Source organism: Candoia aspera, chromosome 2 (assembly GCF_035149785.1).
Source record: "Candoia aspera isolate rCanAsp1 chromosome 2, rCanAsp1.hap2, whole genome shotgun sequence".
NCBI lineage: Eukaryota > Metazoa > Chordata > Lepidosauria > Squamata > Boidae > Candoia > Candoia aspera.
This window is the reverse complement of record NC_086154.1, coordinates 258,368,609-258,392,289: the sequence shown is the minus strand read 5'-3', so window position 1 is coordinate 258,392,289 and position 23,681 is coordinate 258,368,609.

Genomic DNA, 23,681 nt, shown 5'->3' with positions numbered 1-23,681 from the left:
ATAACAAAGGCAGGACAACATGGTATAAATTAGCTTTGACAACATGCTTTATTTCATGGTGTTACTGTGAATCCCTTTGCCTTGACAGATGGCAAATGAAATGAAACAATTCTGGGCCAGTGCTAAAGGAGAAGGCTCCCTTGACTCTTCTCTCTGAGTGTTAGCTAAAATGCTGCCAGTTGGGTAGCTTCAGGATTGGTCAGATCATGCACTAAAGGCATCCAGCCTGGAAGCCATTCAGTGTATGAAACTTCTGGTGAATGTGCTGGAGGAGAAGAGCTATACCTCCTTCTCGGCTCCCACTAAAGATTTTGGCAAACCCTCCAGAAAAGGCTCCAGACCCGGCAACATTGGCATGCTTCAGGAAGATGCACAGCCTTTGCCAAAGCCACCCAACCTGGAAGAGCTTCAGCGTGTACCAGGAGGACTCCAGGCTGGCTGCTGTTGGTGCATGCGGTGGACAGTCCTGCAGCATATGTCAAAGCTGCATAGCCTGGAGGCTTCTCAGCCAGCACAATGGGAAAAGGTTCAACTCTACCTTCTCTTGAAGTTTTACAAGAGAAGGCTCAGATCATAGATACGCAAGCCATGGTAATCCCTGTGACATTCAATGGAAGTGAAAGTTGGAGGTTGGAGAAGCAAGACCGGAAGAGCAGTGATGTCAAGGCGAGCTCAGACTTAGATAAGGAGACTGGCAACAAGTAGCCAATTCCAGAGATGCTGATTGAACTGCTGCCTGAGAAGCTGCAGGCAGAGGAGTGGGGGCGGTCCAGTACCCAGCAGGCACAGCTGCCACCGGTCTCTGAAGATGAGGAGGCTGAGCTGCCACCCGCTCCCAGAAAGGGACCTTGCCCTTCCAAATGAGCAACAATGGGGCTGCTTCTATTTAAGAAGAGCAGACAGCTCAAGCCTCTCCATTGGCAACAGCCATTCGTTTACCCAGACTCCATGTGCCTTGACTCCCGATTGGAAACCTTGTGACTTTGACTCTGGACCTGGACTGCCCAATGAATCTTCTGCAACTTTTGGACTCTTGGGCTTTCCTTGACCACTCTTGTGCCCACTGTTTTGCATTTGGAACTCTTTTAAGCTTGGTGAACTTTGGGGGACTTCTTTCTTTACCATGTGTGCGCTTGAGTTTGCACTCGCATTTCTTTGCCACTTGTTTATTTAGTTCACAAAACGTATCAGTAGAGTTTGCAACCACCCCTCTGTGTGTTTGTGTGTGTTTGGCTGGGACAGGACAACTGATGCTTTTGAATGTTTGTGTTGGACCAGACTCCTGGGTATATCACAGACAGCCAAAAAAAGAAATCAATGGATTGTTCAATAAATAAACCCAGAATTCTCACTCAAGGCACAAATGACCAGGATCAAATAATCCTACTTTGGACACATGATGCGAAGACCTTATTTATTTATATTTTCCAAATTTCTATTACTGCCCATCTCTCCCAATGGGACCTTGCTCTCTAGAGAAAGCTCTGATGCTGGGAAAGGTAGAAGGAAAGAGAAGAAGAGGAAGAGGAGAAGCAAGACTGATGGACAATTGATGGATTGGATTACAGTGGTGATGAGCACTGGGAGAAGGGCCCAGACTGGGGATAGATCAACCTTGAGAAATCTATTTATGTGGTTGCTAAGAGTTGACACTGACTTGATGGCATATATTCAATCAAATCTTGTTAGAGGATATGATCCTGAGCATAAGCAGCGTGTTGAAAGAGGACTGCATAATTCAGTAGCAGAACATCCCATTAAAATATAAAATATTGATAATGTAGCTGTCTTAGATGTGAGTATCAGTGAATGCTATCAGCGAATTCTAACAGACATTCATTATATTTGTAATGAAAAGTAGATTCAATAAGAAATATAGGAGGGTAGAAAAGCCTAATTTCTACATAAAATACATTTTGAAGTGAGAGATGCAAAAGAAAAATCAGGAAGTTACCTTTAATCTCTTAAACACAGAAACTCATTTAATTAACAATAGGCTGAGCCAAGACAGGCAAGGAGTGATGATGTAAAGTCCCTTCCCTTATCTGTTTCATTTGCCCTAAGATCATAAGTTCAAAGAGATGTTGCATCACCAAAAATGAGCATCAGACCACTAAGTCTGCAATCAATTTTAGAAGTAAATCCTAATGAACTCAACATGGCTTATTCCTAAGTAGGCATAACTGACTCCAATAGTTATACAACTAGAATGATATTATATTACATAACTTAGGTATGCATCCTTCGAAGTAAGTCCTGTTAAGTTCAAGGAATTTCCTTGAGGTAAGCATAGTCAAGCATCTGTCCAGGTTCTCCTTCTCCTTCTCCTTCTCCTTCTCCTTCTCCTTCTCCTTCTCCTCCACCACTCTATAACTAGCTTCTCTGTAGACATTCATAACATCTGTGAATCCAGATAAAACTTTTATTGAGACAATTCAAGATTACACCATTGTTTTTAAACTATCAAATTCAGCTGTTTCTGTCAGTCAAGATACAGTAGTAAACATAGTAAAGAAAGGAGAGGGAGAAGGAGAAGGAGAAGGAGAAGGAGAAGGAGAAGGAGAAGGAGAAGGAGAAGGAGAAGGAGAAGGAGAAGGAGAAGGAGAGGGAGGGGAGGGGGAGGGGGAGGGAGGAGGAGGAATGGAATGGAATCTGCACATATAAAAGCCCACGAAACCAAAGGCTGAGCAATAGGAGTATCTTACATGTGTGAAAGTGATTTTCCTTCCATGATCTTTGTTCCATTTCTTAGAAAGTAAATATAATTCAAACATCCTTGACAAACTGCCAAGTTAACTCTCTAAACAGCCATCAGCATTTGAATAATCTCATCTGGAAAATATAATAGTAAGTTCATATTTTTTTCTATAGCCAAGCTAAGCCACTAGAGAGTGGTATTGGATAAAATAGTGCTGTCTTCTCCTGAAGAAATAATACAGCAAGGTAAACTGTTTTGTAGAGCTGCTGGAGAAATCTGTCACAATGAAATGGTGTGATCTGCCAAAATGGAATCACTCCATGGCACCAACAGGGTTGTTATTCACAGAGTCTGTCTCAAAATATTTCTCACCTCAACTGTTACACCAAGAATGAATCTATTTGGGGAACTTGTGGGTCAAATGTTGAAGAAAAAAGCATATAATTGAGCATTAATGTACAAGTGTATATACTGCTATATAACTTGTTTATTGTTTGCTTTTAAAAAAAATCAAAGAATGAAGCAGTACTTTGACATAAAGGCCAAACTAGTGGAATTTGTTAACACTACATAAAAGAAGAATAATAAGAAAGGAGAAGGAGGAAAGGAAAGGAAAGGGAAAGGGGAAAAAAGAGAAGGAGGAGGAGGAGGAGGAGAGGAAGAGGGGAGAGGGAGAGGGAGAAGGAGCATGATTCCTTTGGCACTCATTTACCATAAGCAATCTAAGTCTGGTGTAGTGGTTAAGGCACCAGGCTAGAAACCGGGAGCCTGTGAGTCCTAGTTCCATCTTAGGCACAAAGCCAACTGGGTGACCTTGAGCCAGTCACTCTCTCTCAGCCCTAGGAGGGAGGCAATGGCAAACCACTTCTAAAATCTTGCCAAGAAAATTCCAGGGACTTGTCCAGGCAGTTGCCAGGAGTCAACACTGACTCAAAGTCACCAAAAATGGAGGGAAAAAAATCTAAGTTAATGTCTTCAGTCTTCTTTCTAATAGAATCCTGGTTTAATGGGAAGGATGATAACCACTCATTTGATCACACAAGCATATCCATCTGTTCTTCTGCAATATTTTGGAAATGTCTATTTTGCATTGGGCCCAAAACCTAGGGCGGCCTTCTCAGGATTAGTGTTAATTTCCAAGTGTGGGGCTGCCCCATCAGCAATCTGGGTGCTGCATTCTGAGACACGTGGAGTTTCTGAGTTGTCTCCAAAGACTTCTCAGTTACCAACTCATTGCAATAGTTGAACCCTGTGGGGAGCTGGGACTGGGTTATAATTGCCAGGGCATCCCTGGGTTAAGGCTGGAATGACTGATAAGTTCAGACATCTGGCTGACCAGATCGATCTAGTCATAGTGATGTTTAAAAGGGGAAGCACAAACTCTGATGCCCTGCTATTTTTTTTTTATTCTTATAGTTTAATATCACCAATAATCTTCTGCTTTCGTCTTTGCTTTCTAACCTTCTGTCTTCTCTCTCTAATGTACAGGAGAGAGATCATTTCTTCCCAAGTTCCAAGGAAAAGGTGCATCTTAGAATTCACTGGAAATATTAAATCATCTCTTGGGTGCAACTTGTTCTCCTGAGCTCTTGCTACAGTGTCTTCATTAAAAAGAAATCAATTCTATTTGCTGTCAAAAGCTCCATGTAATTTCATTGTACTGAAAGGTACTGGCCTTGAATAACTGAATTCCTCTGTTCCCAGAGGCTTGGCTAAGATGCTTATGAGCTATTCCTGGTATAACAGAGTATGATGTTCATTGGTGAAAAAGCTGCACTTGTGATAGCATGCACACAACACTTGAACCTAGTTACTGAATTCATGTGTTTGGGGGGTTCATACGGTTCATGATTGAACCATAAATGACCAAAAGACTTGAGTTCATACAAAAAAAAAAAAATCTAAGGGTAACAGGAGCAACTGAATCTGCTAGGTCTTGACCTGGGCCAAGTAAAGGGGTTACGTGAAGGCAGTTGATATATTCTTGCATGCAAAATCCAGCTTGCAGAAAGAGGTGGGGGAGAGAGGGAGAGAGAGAGAGAGAGAGAGATTCTATCTTTTCATTATTTTGAAGAAATGTGCTTGGGAGTTCAGTTTCTGTCTATTCAGATGCAAACTGACCTAACCTTCATCTCTCATGCCGGTAACACTGTTGTCTTGATTTCATACTTCTTCAAATTTGGAAATTCAGTTCCTGCCTCAAAATATTTCTGAACTGGCCCTGAATTTGTATGGTGAGATAAAATGCATGTGGAAGGATGTAGTCTAAGATACAGGTAGTCCTCACTTAACAACCATTTGTTTAGTGATGATTCTGATTTACAACGGTGTTGAAAAGAATGACTTACAACCAGTTCTCACACTTATGACCATTGCAGCATCCTGTGGTCATGTGATCACCATTTTCTACCTTCCCAGCTGGCTTCTGGCAAGCAAAATCAGTGGGGAACCATATGATTCACTTAATGACCACATGGTTTGCTTAATGACCACTGTGAGTCACTTAGCAACTGATGCAAAGAAGTTCATAAAATTGGGTTGGATTTGCTTAATGATCGCATTGCTTAGCAACTGAAATTCTGGTCCCAATTGTGGTTGTTAAGCGAGGACTACCTGCAAAGCATATTTAGACATCTGTGCTTTAAAAATATTAAAATGCATATCTAAAATACATTTTCCCTGTGGATTTTAAAGGGGGGTGTGTGGCACAAGAACAATGAAGATGAAAGGGAAAATGGGTTTATCAACAAACACATGTGAAAGTCACATGGACTAAAATAATTGTAAAAGTGAGATAGACTATAATAATCACACAGACTAGAGGGCCATTTTCTTTTTAAGGCATTCAGACATGGGAGTCTGTCCCACTTGTGAAGGAGGAGAAAGAGGTATCATTCGACGTCAAAGCTCTCTTCACATCCATGGACCCGGCACTAGCGAAAGAATCTATGGCTGCAGTTGTTCTGCGCAACACGCCAGACCTAGCCAAATACACCAAAATAGAAATACCCAGGATAATGGACCTCATCAACCTCTGCCTTACAACCTACTTTCAGTTTGATGGAGAAATATGCCAACAGATCAAAGGAACACCCATGGGATCACCGATTTCAGGACTTATAGCAGAGATCGTAATGCAGTGTCTGGAAAGGATGGCACTCCCACACACACAACCCGAAGTATGGATCCGGTATGTAGATGACACTTTTGTCATAATACAAAAGAAATAACTGGAAGAAACCCACAAAACCATCAATAACATCTTTAATGGAATAAAATTCACAAGGGAGGCAGAAAACAACAACTCACTACCATTCCTGGACATCCTCATCAGTAGAGGAAATGATGGTAAGTTAGAAGCACAAGTCTACAGGAAAGCTACCCACACCAACCAAGTGCTCCACTACCAAAGTAACAATCCAACCTCCCACAAGAGAAGCTGTGTAAGAACATTATTCAGACGAGCACTTACACACTGCAGCAACCCAGAGCACCAGAAAAAAGAAAAAGATCATCTGTACAGCATCTTCCAACAAAATGGATACCCGCTCAACTTTATCAAAAAGTGCCTCACCACCCAACCCGCTACAACCCAACCAATGGAAACTATGAAAAGGATAACACTGCCATACATCAGAAACATCTCAGAAACCACCAACAGACTGTTACAACCGCATGGTGTCATGTTGCTCATTTCAATGTTCTGTTAACATTGTAACGTTTCACATGTCAATTCATTTTCCGTGTATACTCGCTTGGCTCGTTCGGGGTTTTTCCATTCCTGCACTCTCCGTTGTTTTGGAGCCTTGGAATGTATGTTTGGGTTTGCAATCCTGTTCAAGGTTACTTTCCCAGGCGCGTGTAACAGTTCCTAACACCTGGGAGGGGGTGCGTGCTGACGAGCGCTTGGGGCGGAACTTGCTCACAGGCAATGCTTTTTAAGTTTGTATTTGGCGCGCTTTTGCTCATTCTCAGCTTTCTCTGTATTTGCATACTATTCCTTTAATAAATCAGTTATCTTTAAGCCCGAGCTTGTGAGACTGAGTATTTGGGATAGGCGACCATTACATAAAGCTGAGAATCAATTTCAATCATATTCTGCTAGCCCCATCCAATCGTTGGATAAGAGGGAACGCTAGCGATGACCGACCATCAGCTTCGCGCGAGCGAAGGGAGCGAAGAAGAGTTGGAGGCGGCAAGGACCCGGCCAGCTCTAACCTCGAGAGCGCAAAGAGCGGCACGTCGGGAGATGCGGGATGTCCAATTAGATGAGTTGCTGATATCTATGCAGGAGAGTCTGAGGAGTGAACACAAAACCGTGATGGAAAGGGCACCGGGGAGGGGGTACCCACAACTATCCTGGGAGCCCGAAATCCCCTTGTCACCGAGGGTGGTGGTAACCAACCAACCTATGGAAGAGCCGGTCACTCCTGCTCGTATAAAAGCAATCGAGGACAAAATGAATCTGATAGTGACAATCCTTAAGGATCTCCCCAAGGGTGCAGAGCCAACTCAGGAAGATTGGGAGGAAGAGCCATCACAGCTGGCTTACCCCAGGCCCAGCACCCTACCACCCAGGGGGAGAAGCATGATTCAAGCATCCCGTCAGGTGGGGGGGCGTGAGGCAAGACCTCCTAGGGATCGGCCACCCCTGGGGGCTCGGCGTACCCTGACATTTACGGAGCCACCACAGCCAGCGGAGCCGGTAAGAAACTTCCCACCGTTTGGAGTGAAGTTCGATGGGGATCCCACTACCCTCTCCTTCTTTATCACTAATGCTAAGCATTATATGGAGGATTGGGGCCGAAGCTTTCGTTCGGAACATGGCAAAATCAATTTTATTGCCAATAAACTGAGAGGGAGGGCAGCCGATTGGTATGTGCAACTGTGCCAAACCGAGGCGACAGAATTAGAGGACTTCGATGACATTTTGTGGGCGCTTAAACAGCATTTCGAAGACCCTCTAGCCCAAGAGACAGCCAAAAACTCCCTGAGGAAACTCTACCAAGGGTCCCTCACAGTTGCCAATTATGCGCTGGAATTTAAAGCTTTATCAGGGAAGGTAGAAGACTGGTCTGAGCCAACTTTAATTGAAATGTTTAAGCAAGGGCTAGAACCAGAAATCCTCCGTTGGGCACTGGGAAGAGATGACCCTAAAACACTATACGGATGGACTCAATTAGCAGGTAGCGCCGAAAATGCCCTGCAGACCTATGCCCATACCAAAGAGCTTAGACAACCCCGAATTGCCAGAGGAGCGCGGACGACTGGACCTGCCAGCTGCCCCAAACCCAAAACCTGGGAAGAGGAAAGAGAACGGCGCTTTTCCAAAGGTCAATGCCTGAGATGTGGAAAAGAAGGGCATCGCGCCACTTCATGCCCTAGACGACGTCCAGAAGAACGGCAAGCAAAACCTTCAGGGAAGTCGCCTGCCCTACCGCGGAAGATGAAAGCTGCCATCGCAGAACTTGACCCACCAGAACTACCATTCGGGGAAGAGGAGGAGGAATTACAATTCGAACAGCCGGCGGGAAAAGCCTACCACCTGCCCTGAAGGGCGCCCTAGGGCAGGTGGAAGAAACCGGGCGTGACCACAATTCGGTGAGTGGGAATTTCCCTACGCTGACTGTAAAAGTTAAACTAGGCTCAAATACCAAAACTGTGGAAGTTTGGGCCATGCTTGACTCGGGCTGCTCCTGCTCCCTTATGCACCCTGATGTCGTAGCGGCTCTGGAACTGCCTACGTTCCCTTTGCCAAGACCTATGATCTTCACCCAATTGGATGGAACTATGGCGGGGGGGAAAGCAGTCACTCATTCCACAGGTCTGGTGGCTCTACAAATGGGTTCCCATCGGGAAAAGCTACCATTTGTTGTAGCTCCAGTGGGGGGCCCTTTAGTGATTTTAGGTATGCCCTGGTTTGTACAACAAAATCCTTTTATCAACTGGCTACATAGAACTGTCACCTTTGTGGATGGATTTTACAAAGTACCCGAGAAGGATCTCCTAGATGACATGGAGGGTGGAGGGATAGCACACACCTCTGTACAAACACTTCAACCCCTTGAAGGACTACCCAGTCAATATCAGGATTTAGCTGATGTGTTTGGGGAAAAGGAAGCAGATCGCTTGCCACCCCACCGAAAAACAGACTGTGCCATTGAGTTTTTGCCTAATGTGAAGTTACCTTCCCCAAAAATTTACCCCATGTCCCCCAAAGAGCTAGCAACACTAAGGGAGTTCATTGATAAAAACTTGGCTAGGGGTTTCATTGAACCTGCTAACTCCCCGGTTGGGGCTCCTGTCCTCTTTAGACCAAAAAAGGATGGCTCATTGAGGCTTTGTACCGATTTCCGCGGGCTCAATGCGGTCTCAATATTAAATAAATATCCTTTGCCCTTGCTAAAAGATATGTTATCACATCTGGCAAGAGGCAAAATCTTCTCAAAACTAGATTTGAGAGAAGCCTACTTTCGTATTCACATAAGGGAAGGGAATGAGTGGAAAACGGCGTTTAACTGTCCTCTTGGGGCTTTTCAATACAAAGTTTTACCCTTTGGGTTGTCGGGGGCGCCTGGGATTTTTATGCAACTAATCAATGAGGTCTTGCATGACCACCTATTTAAGGGAGTACTGGTATATTTAGATGATGTATTGATTTATACTGAAACCATGTCAGAACATGTTCAATTGGTGCGTCAGGTGCTAGCCAAATTGAAAAAAGCAGAGTTGTATGCCAAACTGTCTAAATGTGCCTTCCATCAATCACAAATTGACTATCTAGGATATAGAATTTCCACTAAAGGCATTGAAATGGACCCTGCTAAAGTGGGAGCCATTGTGGCATGGGAGCCTCCCCGTACCAGGAGACAATTACAAAATTTCCTTGGATTCGCCAATTTCTATCAGGCATTCGCCCAAAATTTTGCCGAAATCGCCCTCCCCCTCACTGAACTGTTGAAAACTAAAGCGCAGGGGGATACGCGGTGTTCAAAAAACCCAGGAGCACTCCTTAAATGGACTCCAACCTGTCAACAGGCATTCGAAGCGCTTAAACACATCTTCACCACTGAACCAATTTTACAACATCCAGACCCAACCAAACCATTCATGGTACAAGTGGATGCTTCTGATTTCTCAATCGGAGCACTCCTACTGCAATCCGACCAATCTGGCGCCTTAAAACCCTGTGCCTACCTCTCCCGCAAGTTCACCGAAACAGAGAGGCGATGGCATGTTTGGGAAAAAGAGGCTTTTGCTGTAAAAACGGCTTTAGAGACTTGGCGACACTTATTAGAAGGGACTTCAAAACCTTTTGAAGTCTGGACTGACCATAAAAACCTAGAGGCACTAAGCACCAGCCGCAAACTCAGCCCCAAACAGCTTCGCTGGGCTGAGTTTTTCAGCCATTTTGACTTCACCCTTAAATTCATACCAGGCAAGAAAAACTTTTTAGCTGATGCGCTCTCCCGCCGGCCCCAAGATGCTGGCCCGGGGCCAACAGTCCAGGGCACCGTCTGGACAGAAAAACAATTAAGTTTGGCAGCGGTGACGCGCAGTCAGACATGAGCGCATCAAACACAAACTCCAGCCGCCCCGCCTCCCAGCGGCTCGCCGCGCTTGCCAGTTCCATCGGATTTGCAACAACAGTTGCTCCTCCACCTGAAAACTGACACTTGGTTACAAACGAATAGAAACATTGTAACTTTCACCGACAGTTTTGCTTGGCGCAACGATTGTCTCTATGTGCCTGAGGCTTTGCGTAAAACAATCCTCCAGCACTGTCACGACGACAAGCTGGCTGGGCATTTCGGTTATTTAAAAACACTCCACCTCGTACGGCGCCAATTCTGGTGGCCAATGTTGCTCAAAGACCTTAAAGCATATATCACCGCATGCCCTATTTGTGCAGCAACGAAGCGCAAACCAGGCAAACCTCAGGGTCTCCTGCAACCTGTCACCACCCCATCAGTCCCATGGCAAGACATCTCCATGGACTTTATCGTTGACCTACCCCCCAGTCAACGAAAGACCGTCATTTGGGTAGTCAAAGACTTTTTCTCAAAACAAGCCCATTTCATTCCATGCGCTTCAATCCCCACCGCGCAACAACTCGCACGCCTCTTCCTCGTTCACGTGTACCGCCTTCACGGTATCCCCGCCCGTTTGGTGACTGACAGAGGCACACAATTTACGTCACAATTTTGGCGGGCATTTTTGAAACTACTTGGCACCAAGCAAGCCCTCTCCACTGCGTGGCATCCACAGACGGACGGCTCTACAGAGGCGGTTAATTCTACACTTGAACAATATTTGCGAGCTTTTGTCAATTACCAACAAGACAACTGGGTCGACCTACTCCCTTTTGCAGAAGTCGCTTATAACAATGCCTTACATCAAAGCACTGGCCAGGTTCCATTTAAAACTGTTTTCGGTCGGGACTTCGTCCCTATCCCTGAACTTCCTCATTCACAACCCCTACCAGCCTCCCTCACTGACTGGGCTGACTCTCTCAAAGACTCATGGCTAAACATTCAGCAAGCTCTGCTCCATGCCCAAACCACTTACAAACGTCATGCAGATGCAAAACGTTCACCTGAACCTGCCTTTACTGTGGGGGATAAAGTCTACTTGTCAACCAGGTTTATCAAGTCACCACAACCTTCCAAAAAACTTGGCCCTAAGTTTGTGGGTCCTTTTCCTATTGTTGCACAAATTAACCCTGTTACTTTTAAACTTCAATTGCCACACAACCTAAAACGTTTGCATCCTGTTTTCCATTGTAGCTTACTCAAGCCCTACCTGCCATCGGACCGCTGGCATCCCCAACCCATTCCACCGCCTCCTTTCATGATTGACAACCAGCAACATTTCGAGGTGACAGACGTCCTGGACTCTCGCCGCCAACGCTCCACTTTACAGTACCTCGTTCGCTGGAAACATTTCCCTCACCCTGAATGGGTTGCTGCTCCCGATGTACACTCACCCCGGCTAGTGGCTCGTTTTCACTCTGCCTACCCTGACAAGCCCGCTCCTTAGAATTGTTTTTGGGGGGGGCGATATGTCATGTTGCTCATTTCAATGTTCTGTTAACATTGTAACGTTTCACATGTCAATTCATTTTCCGTGTATACTCGCTTGGCTCGTTCGGGGTTTTTCCATTCCTGCGCTCTCCTTTGTTTTGGATCTGTGGAATGTATGTTTGGGTTTGCAATCCTGTTCAAGGTTACTTTCCCAGGCGTGTGTAAGGGTTCCTAACACCTGGGAGGGGGTGCGTGCTGACGAGCGCTTGGGGTGGAACTGGATTGAAGGCAAGGCTTTTAAAGTTTGTATTTGGCGCACTTTTGCTCATTCTCAGCTTTCTCTGTATTTGCATACTATTCCTTTAATAAATCAGTTATCTTTAAGCCCGAGCTTGTGAGACTGAGTATTTGGGATAGGCAACCATTACACATGGCATCACCATAGCACATAAACCAACTAAAACTCTTCAAAACATATTAAGCAAGCCAAAAGACCCAATAACCCAAGAAGAAAACACAGGAGTTATTTACAACATACAGTGCAAAGACCATAACAGCCACTGTGTAGGACAGACAGGGAGAAGACTAGCAGAGCGCATCCACAAACACCAACTGGCAGTCAGAAGGCACATTGAGAGCTCCTTAGTCTCACAACACATGGACAGACTCAACCATAGTTTCAACGCTGAGCTTCCTAAACCAAACCAAATCCAAAAATGCCAGAGAATTCCTGGAAGCCTGGCACTCAGACCAAGCAACCATCAACAGACACAGAGAGGTAAACAACATTTACATACCATTCAAAAACCACAAAATGCTTATTTCTCATCTCCTTAACACATAATGTTATGAACGAGGTTGGAAAATCTCCTTTTCCTAACGAATTCTTTCTTCCTCAAATCATCCCTGAGTATAAAACTTCTGAATCTATTGTCTGAATCTGAATATACTAGGGATCTAACTGGAGGAAGTATATGAGAAGGACAGAGGTCAACTCTTCAAAACATATTAAGTAACCCAAAAGACCCAGTAGCCCAAGAAGAAAAAATAGGAGTTATTTACAACATACAGTCTTCAGCAAAGGATCGTTACCTTGTCGTGGTGCTGGAGCTTGAGCACCTCAATGATGCCATGAGCTAAACCGTGAAGGGCCACCCAAGAAGGGAAGGTCATGACAGAGAGGTCAGACTAAATGCGATCCCTGGGGAAGGTAATGGCAACCCACCCCAGTATTCTTGCCGTGAAAACTAAATGGATCGGTAGAACCAGAGATATGTCGGTATACCATCGGAAGATGAGACCCCCAGGTCGGAAGATGGTCAAAATGCTACTGGGGAGGAACAGGGGATGAGTTCAACTAGCCCCAGATGTGATGACGCAGCTAGCTCAAAGCCGAAAGGACGGCTAGCAGCCGACGGTGCTGGGGGTGAACGGCGAATCCGATGTTCTAAGGATCAATACACCATTGGAACCTGGAATGTAAGATCTATGAGCCAGGGCAAATTGGATGTGGTTATTGGTGAGATGTCAAGATTAAAGATAGACATTTTGGGCATCAGTGAACTGAAATGGACTGGAATGGGCCACTTCACATCAAATGACCACCAGATCTACTACTGTGGACAAGAGGGCCACAGAGGAAATGGAGTAGCCTTCATAATTACTAGTAAAGTGGCTAAAGCAGTGCTTGGATACAATCCAAAAAATGATAGAATGATCTCAATTCGAATTCAGGGCAAGCCATCTAACATCACAGTGATCCAAATATATGCCCCAACCACAAATGCTGAAGAAGCTGAAGTAGAGCAGTTCTATGAGGATCTGCAGCACCTACTGGACAACACGCCTAAAAGAGATGTTATTTTCATCACAGGAGACTGGAATGCTAAGGTGGGCAGTCAAATGACACCTGGAATTACAGGTAAGTATGGCCTGGGAGAACAAAACGAAGCAGGACATAGGCTGATAGAATTTTGCCAAGACAATTCACTCTGCATAACAAACACTCTCTTCCAACAACCTAAGAGACGGCTTTATACATGGACTTCACCAGATGGACAACACCGAAATCAGATTGACTACATCCTTTGCAGCCAAAGGAGGCGGACATCTGTACAGTCGGTAAAAACAAGACATGGAGCTGACTGTAGTTCAGATCACGAACTTCTTCTTGCACAATTTAGGATCAGACTCAAGAGATTAGGGAAGACCCACAGATCAGCTAGATATGAGCTCACTAATATTCCTAAGGAATATGCAGTGGAGGTGAAGAACAGATTTAAGGCACTGGATTTAGTAGATAGTGTCCCGGAAGAACTATGGACAGAAGTTCGCAACATTGTTCAGGAGGCAGCAACAAAATACATCCCAAAGAAAGAGAAAACCAAGAAGGCAAAGTGGCTGTCTGCTGAGACACTAGAAGTAGCCCAAGAAAGAAGGAAAGCAAAAGGCAACAGTGATAGGGGGAGATATGCCCAATTAAATGCAAAATTCCAGAGGTTCGCCAGAAGAGATAAGGAATTATTTTTAAACAAGCAATGCGCGGAAGTGGAAGAAGACAATAGAATAGGAAGGACAAGAGACCTCTTCCAGAAAATTAGAAACATGGGAGGTAAATTCCAGGCAAAAATGGGTATGATCAAAAACAAAGATGGCAAGGACCTAACAGAAGAAGAAGAGATCAAGAAAAGGTGGCAAGAATATACAGAAGACCTGTATAGGAAGGATAACAATATTGGGGATAGCTTTGACGGTGTGGTCAGTGAGCTAGAGCCAGACATCCTGAAGAGTGAGGTTGAGTGGGCCTTAAGAAGCATTGCTAATAACAAGGCAGCAGGAGACGGCGGCATCCCAGCTGAACTGTTCAAAATCTTGCAAGATGATGCTGTCAAGGTAATGCATACTATATGCCAGCAAATTTGGAAAACACAAGAATGGCCATCAGATTGGAAAAAATCAACTTATATCCCCATACCAAAAAAGGGAAACACTAAAGAATGTTCAAACTATCGAACAGTGGCATTCATTTCACATGCCAGTAAGGTAATGCTCAAGATCCTGCAAGGTAGACTTCAGCAGTTCATGGAGCAAGAATTGCCAGATGTACAAGCTGGGTTTAGAAAAGGCAGAGGAACTAGCGACCAAATTGCCAATATCCGCTGGATAATGGAAAAAGCCAGGGAGTTTCAGAAAAACATCTCTTTCTCTTTTATTGACTATTCTAAAGCCTTTGATTGTGTGGACCATAACAAATTGTGGCAAGTTCTTAGTGGTATGGGGATACCAAGTCATCTTGTATGCCTCCTGAAGAATCTGTATAATGACCAAGTAGCAACAGTAAGAACAGACCACGGAACAACAGACTGGTTTAAGATTGGGAAAGGAGTACGGCAGGGCTGTATACTCTCACCCTACCTATTCAACTTGTATGCAGAACACATCATGCGACAAGCTGGGCTTGAGGAATCCAAGGCTGGAGTTAAAATCACTGGAAGAAACATTAACAATCTCAGATATGCAGATGATACCACTTTGATGGCTGAAAGTGAAGAGGAACTGAGGAGCCTTATGATGAAGGTGAAAGAAGAAAGTGCAAAAGCTGGCTTGCAACTAAACCTCAAAAAAACCAAGATTATGGCAACCAGCTTGATTGATAACTGGCAAAGAGAGGGAGAAAACGTAGAAGCAGTGAAAGACTTGTATTCCTAGGTGCAAAGATTACTGCAGATGCTGACTGCAGTCAGGAAATCAGAAGACGCTTAATCCTTGGGAGAAGAGCAATGACAAATCTCGATAAAATAGTTAAGAGCAGAGACATCACACTGACAACAAAGGCCCGCATAGTTAAAGCAATGGTGTTTCCCGTAGTAACATATGTCTGCGAGAGCTGGACCATAAGGAAGGCTGAGCGAAGGAAGATCGATGCTTTTGAACTGTGGTGCTGGAGGAAAATTCTGAGAGTGCCTTGGACTGCCAGAAGATCAAACCAGTCCATCCTCCAAGAAATAAAGCCAGACTGCTCACTTGAGGGAACGATATTAAAGGCAAAACTGAAATACTTTGGCCACATAATGAGAAGAGAGGACAGCCTGGAGAAGATGTTGATGCTAGGGAGAGTGGAAGGCAAAAGGAAGAGGGGCCGACCAAGGGCAAGATGGATGGATGATATTCTAGAGGTGACGGACTCATCCCTGGGGGAGCTGGGGGTGTTGACGACCGACAGGAAGCTCTGGCGTGGGCTGGTCCATGATGTCACGAAGAGTCGGAAGGGACTAAACGAATAAACAACAACAACAACATACAGTGCAAAGACCATAACAGCCACTGTGTAGGACAGACAGGGAGAAGACTAGCAGAGCGCATCCACAAACACCAACTAGCAGTCAGAAGGCACATTGAGAGCTCCTTAATCTCACAACACATGGACAGACTCAACCATAGTTTCAACTGGGCAACGCTGAGCTTCCTAAACCAAGCCAAATCCAAAAACGCCAGAGAATTCCTGGAAGCCTGGCACTCAGACCAAGCAGCCATCAACAGACACAGAGAGGTAAACAACATTTACATACCATTCAAAAGAGACAATAGAAAAGCCAAAAGACCAGTACACTCCCTGGCCAGCAATCAACCCCCAGATATGCAAAAATCAGCACTAGGATTAACACCAGATGAACCATCAAACAGCACAATACACCCTAATCAAGGAACTATCAACTCAGGCAATCAACCAAGCAGCAAACAACAGCCCAATCAAGGAACTCCCAAGAGGAGAACAACACCTCCACCAACACAAGCAGGGCAAGCCACGGTATATATACTGAGAGCAAGGCCCACTCCCTCCTTGCACTGAAGATGTTGCCTAGTCTGGCAATGAAACGCCTGCAAGAAAACAACAAGGCTCAGAGAGCACCAAGGACTCCAAAGGAGTCTCTTTCTAGAAATGCAACCAGCACTCAGGTGCTATCAGCAGAACAACCAAGGTCCTGGAAGAGCAGTTGCTTTTATTGAAGAGGCAAGAAGCCCAAGAACCTAGCAAATAAACAGAGAGATAGACAATAACAGAAAGAGGTGCAACAGCCAGCCCTGGGATTTAAATCTTATGTCCCTCCCATCCTTACATGGTAACAGATTTCTTGTAACTTCTTTTTTGGACTTCACTGTAGGCAACATCTATACCATATTTCATGAACATTCCTGTCTGATCTCAGGCTCTTTTCTTCTGGCCTTGGCAGCTTCAGTTCTTACAACAAGGAGGGACTGAGAAGCATGTTGCCCTACCTCCAAGGCCAACTTCAAAGGCAGTCAGTGATGTCAAAATGGTAGACATGACCAGACAATCCAAGCCCAGCCTCTTTTTATGTGTATGCCATGTCTGCAATACATGCTAAGAACAGGCAGGGCTTCGATCACCCAGCTGCACCTACCATTTTGATGTTGCTGACTGTCACTGCAGACACCTCTTCCCACCATTCTGGGCCCCTTACCATTGTCCTGGCCTTGGGGGACTGCTACTATCATACCCAGCAAGAGCCAACCAAACACTGACCTCTTAACATCCCATTGGCTGCCATCCAACCTGGAGTCGGGCAAGGAAGAATAAATGTCATTTGAAAGTCTGCATAGGCATGTACATTGAAGTGATCCAGTTGACATGATGTATTTGGCAATGTGCCTCCCCAAAACTGTTGAGTAAGCTTAGCAGTTCTGGTTTAGGAGCACAGGTCCTCTCACAGATAGGTCACTGCCAAATGATTTTTTTTTTGGGGGGGGGGATAAGTAAAAATAAGTATAAGATATTACTTCTATGACTAGGAAGCTTCACATTGTTGGAGGTCCTGGCAAATCCAGCATGCCTCATTAGCATGTGCATTAGCATGTAAATTGAGTTCATCCCACCATGCAACTCTTCATGCTTCTGAGGAAGCTGTTTGTTGCCACTCCCACTTCCTCTTCTCTCTCTTCCTCCTCCTTCCATCTGCTGAGGAGGCAGCAAACATACTGCTCTCCTCTGCCTCCATCTTGGGCCATGAGGTTGGCCTAAGAATCTGAAGGATTCCACCCCTTTCTTCCACGCAGCTCTTAGTAGCTGTAGGGCTAAGGGTGAATTATGTTTAGAGACAAAAGAAGATACAAGGAACTTCATTTTCCACCAAACATGGATGTAACCAAACCAAGAATAAAGTCAGTAAGATATTCCTTTTACTTACTCCTTTTACTTTACCTTAACCTACTCTGTCTAAGCATGTCATTCTTTATACTTGGGAGGGCTAAGTGTGTAAGATCAATAACCTGTGTTTCTCTGATGTGCTCATTGAAGCTATTTAAGATAATATTATTTTTATGTGTGCAGGTTCTCCACTGTGTTATAAGTTCTGCTCCAATTCAGTTGGTCCTAGCAGGCCACTAATTGGCTTCTCTCATGGTGATGGATTTTTTGTTGCTGTTCTATTTTCTTTGCACAGCTGAAATAGAGGCAATTGCTATGGCAGTTCTGCAGAGGACAAAACGCAAAAGAAGAAGCAGTTCCCCTCTCTCTCTGTGCCAAGGACAGTGTGTCTCTTCTCTAAATAAGGACATAATGGACCGGAAGACCAATTTCATAACCCAAATAAACCAAAGGGATTTCACTACCATCCTATCTCAAAGCCAATTGGGAGAAGAGCCAACTTTTTAACTGTTTACAGAAGGTCAATGAGGTGAGAGGAGTATGGATCACTGGGGGTGGGGTGCCATTCCAGAGAGCAGGAACTACTACTGAGGAGGCACACTTCCTGGGTCCTGCAAAATATCATTGTTTGATTGATGGGACATGGACCCTCAGGTAGATGGGTTGTGTGATTTAAAGGTCATAACCAGCACCTGGAATTGCAGCTGAAAGTCAACTGGTAACTAGTGTAGTTCATGAAGCAGTTGCAACACATGCACATACTGCGACATGTCCATCACTGCCATGCCGCTGCCTTCTAGACAAGCTGTAGCTTCTGAGTGGTCTTCAAGGGCAGCCCCATGTAGAGCGCATTATAGTAATCCAACTGTGAGGTAACCAAGGCATGAGTGACTGACTAAAGTACTTCCCAATCCAGAAACAGGTCCAACTGGCACACAGATGGACCTGCCAGATGAGGAGCTATGAGTCCAAGAGAACCTCCAGATTGTGAACCAGTCTCTTTTGGGAGAACACAACTCCATTAAAGAGTAAAGATGGAATATCCTTAGAACCAGGGAGGTCAAAAAGACAAAATCACGTGGTCTTGTCAGGATTGAGCCTGAGTCTTTGGCTTCCCATCCCATAATGGGAAGAAGGAATAACCTTGAGGAACAGAAGGAAGAGCTGCAACGAAGACTATGGTCAGATAAAAGAAATTTGAGTCCAGACCAGATCTGTAACCCAAGTAAGCATCTCAGACAAGACCCTCCCTAGTTCTCATGAAGATAAGGGGTGTGGGGGGGGGAGTGCATTCAGACTTGCAAGATTCTGTTACTATAACCTTGTAATAAAAGTAGCTTGCATGACTTTAGTTTCCTAGTCTGGTCTACCTTGGAGGGCTGACACACCCAGACCCACACAGCCTCCAGGCACTGGGTCAGGACTTCAACAGCATCGGTTGGTCAGCCTGGAGTTGAGATCTATAATTGGGTATAGAACTAAACCTGGCTGTGCTGGCCCCTATGTTCCTCAAACTGCCCTGCAGAGATGTGAAAAGGACCACTTTTCTGGATTCTAAGCAGTACTCAGGAGGCATCGCTTCCCACCTGGGGTACTCTCTGAAACTGTAGCCCAGGATTTCTGTCCCAGTGCATAGCATTCTTGCCCAATCCCTCTTGCAGATCCCTTCTCTTAAGGGATATCATCTTCAGGGGCCATAGGGGCCAGCCTTCTCAATTGCTGCCCGTCTTCTTCAACCCTTCCAAGTTTAGATTTTCCTACCCTTGTTTTTTTTTTGGGAAAAAACATTAAAAGTTGGCTTTTCCAAAGACCTTTGGGAATATAATAGAGTGATGAGATTGTGAATGATGGGAACCTTCCTGCTATGAGTTTATAAGCTGTGGCTGTTCCTCTAGGCTCTGTTATTTTGCTTCTGTTATGGTTTATTGTGAATCTTTGCTGTTATTGTTATTATTGTGGCTATTATTGTGGACTTCTTGGATTGATTGGCATATAAACTGGAGGAAAAAGAATACCTCTGATATCCATTTATTTATTTACTTATTTACTTACTTACTTCTTACTTACTTACTAGGGGTTTATATGCCTCTCCAACTTAAGAGGATGGTTGGATGGCTTACATTCCCGTCTGCCCTAAGAACGTTTGAAGCGCAACAATACTTTACAAAACAATGTAAGTATTAATAGCTGCAGTGACTGAAGAACCACCAGACATTGCACCAAAGAAACCCCTTAAACAAGGGAAGGCTCAACACTCCTAGCAGTTCAGTTCACATGTCTTTCCAGCACAGCCATGATTTGATGGTTTTCCAAAAATCCAGAAGGGTGGGGGGTAATCCAATTTCAGAGGATGGTTCTTCCACCACCTTCTGGATGGTAGGGGCATAGTCTTATGTCCTCCCAGTTTTTTCTTAACAGGGAAAACCTTAGAGACAAGAGTGGTCTCTTCTTGGAAGTGCAATTCTTGGTTTGGACACTGGATGGCAATAGAAGAAAGGAAATTGGAAAGAGTGAAAATGGGTTGGCCTCTAGCTGAGCTCACCCTGTTGGCCTGGTTATGGAATTAACCCATTTTCTTCATTCACAGAACACACCAAACCTTAAACTACCCCAGTGTGCTGGGTTTACACCACAGGCCCCCAATGCCTTTCCAAGCTGAAAACTAATAAATGTTAGCATGTTGTGCAAATGTAGCTATCAGGGTGGAACTGATTGGGTGAAAGTGTTTTTTGTGAACACAGCTTGGATGCAGCCACTTGGGAGATTGAAAAGGACCCTGGTTGATCTCAGAGAAACCTAGTGCTCTGTTTTAAAAGTGGTGGTGCATTTTCAGAAAGGAAGAAAAGGAAGAAATAAAAATAAAATGAATCAGGACCAGAGGATGGCAAATTCAATTAATGCAGGGATCAAAATCCACTGCAGCTTTCCAAGTTTTGCATTCCTCCATAGACACCTCTGCCTGGGTTTCCTTTCTCCTGTAATCATCATTTTAATAAGCTGGGTTTGCACAACATGCTAAACTGGGCTAAAATGGGCTGAGCTGGGCTGAGGGGATTTGGGGAACCCAACTGTTGTCTCAGTAGGTTGTATGAACTAGGAACCATGATATGGTTTATCTGCTTCAACATAGCAATTTATCTAAACATAGTATATTGCTATACCCAGAAGTAGCAAGTTGTATGAACCCTGCGTTGGTCCAGTGATGGGATTACGCTCTCATTTGAGACCTCACGCAGAACCATAAAACATAAAATGGTCATATCGGAAAAGGTGAGGTAGGGCATGAAACCTCTTCTCCCACTGTGTTCTCCTGTAGGTTTCTGGTAGATGATTTTGGGAACTTTAAAGCCCTACATGGCATGGGTCCAGGGTACCTGAGGGACTGTCTCATCCCCATTACATTGACTCATCTCAGCCAGTCAGGCAGAGAGGGCATGCTATGGACCCCGTCCATGAAAGACTGTTGATTGGCAGGGCCCAGGAAGAGAGCCTCCTCTGCCATTGCCCGCACTCTATGTAACCTTCTCCCCCCAGAGGTGAGGCGGGCCCCCACTCTCCTGGCCTTCCGGAAAGAGGTGAAGACCTGGCTCCGCCATCTTGCATGAGGCGTGAGGAGGGGTAACCAACCCTGGTGGTGGTTAGCACCCTGAAGATAAATTAAGAACTTTTTTAACATCTACATCTTGGAATATATATATATACACACACACACACACACACACACACAAACAAACAAAATGTAAGGATATTGTTTTTATTGTATTTTAATGACTATTTATTCTTGTTTTATTGTAAACCACCCAGAGTCGCTCTTTGAGTGAGATGGGCAGTGACTAAATTTGAAATATAAACAAACAGACTTAGTTCAGCTGTTGTTTTATACCTCCCAAAAACTGGAAAATAGGTAAACTGAATTTGGTATCACAAGTACTCTTAATTTCATTCATTCATCCATTCATTCATCAACTTTATATAGCCACCCAGCTCACGAACATGACTCCATGGAAGGGGGGGGGGGAGCTATACAATTAAAAACAGACCACCAAAAGAAACAGGCATTAAAAATTATTTCATAGTTTGTTTGTTTTTTAAAGGACATCATTATGCTTTTCTTGCATAATATGATCTCTGATGTTCTTTGCCGGCTCAGATATTTCTGGTAAGGCAGTGCCTCCAGAAACTGCTAATTATCTCAATTCATTGTACTTCTTATACAATACTTGAGCTTCCCAAGCTGGACAACTAGGTAGATTTAAACAAAACAAAACAAACAAACGAACAAGCAGGACCAGAACTGGTTAATATTTGGCTGGGAAATCAACAGGTCTTTAGACTTAACTGGGATGATGATGATGATGATGATGATGATGATGATGATGATGATGATGATCCCAGAACAAGGCAGCTTATTTTTCAGCCAATATTTTTTCTCCAGCTCTTTCTTAGAGAACTAGATGTGCAAAATAAGTTAATTAACTGGATTTAGCTGGTGGACGCGGTGGCGCTGCGGGTTAAACCGCTGAGCTGTCGATCGGAAGGTCGGCGGTTCGAAACCGCGCGGCGGGGTGAGCTCCCGTTGCTCGTCCCAGCTTCTGCACACCAAGCAGTTCGAAAACATGCAAATGTGAGTAGATTAATTGGTACCGCTTCGGCGGGAAGGTAACGGCGTTCCGTGAGTCATGCTGGCCACATGACCCGGAAGTGTCCTATGGACAACGCCGGCTCCAAGGCTTTGAAACGGAGATGAGCACCGCCCCCTAGAGTCGGACACGACTGGACTTTACGTCAAGGGAAACCTTTACCTTTACCTTTTAGCTGGTCCAAAGCATGACAGTCTATGTGGAACTATTTTCAGTGGGTATGTTTGAGGTCCATTGGGGTTAGACAACTGGATCACTTAACCCCTTTCTGGCATTCCCACAACATACCAACCATCCAACAACAACTCAATTGAGTTTGTTTTGAAAATAAAGAATAAGCTCTTAAATTTTAGTGCCATCTCAATCCACCGGTTCACATCTTACCTCCACATGTCAACATTTTTCTCTGTTTCCTGCATGAACACCTTTCTGTATGGCAACAAACCGCAAAATCCATTAGTCTTACCAGCCACAAAACGCTTATTTCTCATCTCCTTAACACATAATGTTATGAACGGGGTTGGAAAACCTCCTTTTCCTAACGAATTCTTTCTTCCTCAGATCATCCCTGAGTATAAAACTTCTGAATCTCATTAGCGCAAAGTAGTTGCTTAATAAAAATAATGGAATTAATAGGGCAGAGTGCCACCTTTTTACTAGCCTTGTTCTGTAGTTACAGGCAGAATCTATTCAAAAGAAATGATCAACTCGGCAAAAAAGATTTACAGGGAAGCAACAAGCATTTGGAAGCCTACTGTGACTGAAGCAGTATATAAGTTATCGTAGTTAAAATAACTCTTTCCTGTGGCTGAGGATTTTGTATAAATCTCGGCTGCTTCGTCCAACATATTGTAGAAATAAAGTGGGTTAATACAGGAACCAGGTTAAGTGGGACTGTGGCAATGAACTTATATAGCCTCCACCTCTACCTGTCCTCTGCTAAGTATCTCTCTGAATCTTTTAAGAACTCACTTCCAAATTTAGTGGGGGTTCAGTGGCATCCAACGGTAGTGGTGGTAGGTATGAGTGTGTGTATCAAGATGATCACTTGAAGAGCTGCTACTGATGCCTAATCAAGGAACCTTCAGATCCTGGCTATTCTCTTTTAGTGACCCTTTTAGGACATAAGATCTCAGCAGACAGCACTATCCAGC